Source organism: Marmota marmota, unplaced genomic scaffold, assembly GCF_001458135.2.
Source record: "Marmota marmota marmota unplaced genomic scaffold, marMar, whole genome shotgun sequence".
Lineage (NCBI taxonomy): Eukaryota > Metazoa > Chordata > Mammalia > Rodentia > Sciuridae > Marmota > Marmota marmota.
Genome location: NW_026000059.1, coordinates 776,913 through 777,423, shown reverse-complemented (window position 1 = coordinate 777,423; position 511 = coordinate 776,913). Strand labels below are relative to the sequence as shown.

At 63.0% G+C, this 511-nt stretch overlaps 1 protein-coding gene across 2 annotated transcripts in view; it reads left to right on the top strand.

Moving 5' to 3' along the window:
- Nucleotides 1–6: 6 nt before the first annotated feature.
- Pde5a (phosphodiesterase 5A) overlaps nucleotides 7–511 on the top strand; it is an 89,699-nt gene continuing 89,194 nt past the window's right edge. For both annotated transcript variants that reach the window (XM_015507288.2, XM_048813927.1), the window contains exon 1: nucleotides 7–90. The gene's annotated coding sequence lies outside the window, so the exon portion shown is untranslated. The remainder of the gene's footprint in view (nucleotides 91–511) is intronic.

Below are 511 nucleotides of genomic sequence, written 5' to 3'. Positions count from 1 at the left end.
CCCCAGGCGGCCGGACCCCGACTGGGTGGAAGCCTGGCTGGACGACCACCGGGACTTCACCTCTTCCTACTTTGTTAGAAAGGCCACCAGGTAAGAACGATCGCAGAGACCCGCCGGGTTGGAGCGTGGCCTGCTGGTCTCTCGCGGCCGAACTTCTCCCCGCTCACCACTCCGGGACCCCTGCCCAGGCCGCTGTCCCGGGAAGTAGGTCCTCAGTCCCCTGGTGTGGCGCAGACTCGACTTGAAGCCTGCACGGTCGTAAAACTAAAGCGTGGGGTTCAATCCGACTCGCTTACAAAGTTCAAACACGAAAACGTGCTCGCGACCCCTGTCCCCAAGCCCTTGGCGTTCCCCTAAGCGAGATCATTTGTTCGCATCGCGCTCGAGGGTCTTCCTTCCGCCTCCATTCCCGGGTCCCCCTAAATCCTCTTAGCAAAATCCAAACAGCTTCTGCCCCCTTTCCCGCTCCGGAAGCGCCGCTGCCGCTCGGTCCCCGCTCCTCCCCCGCGCC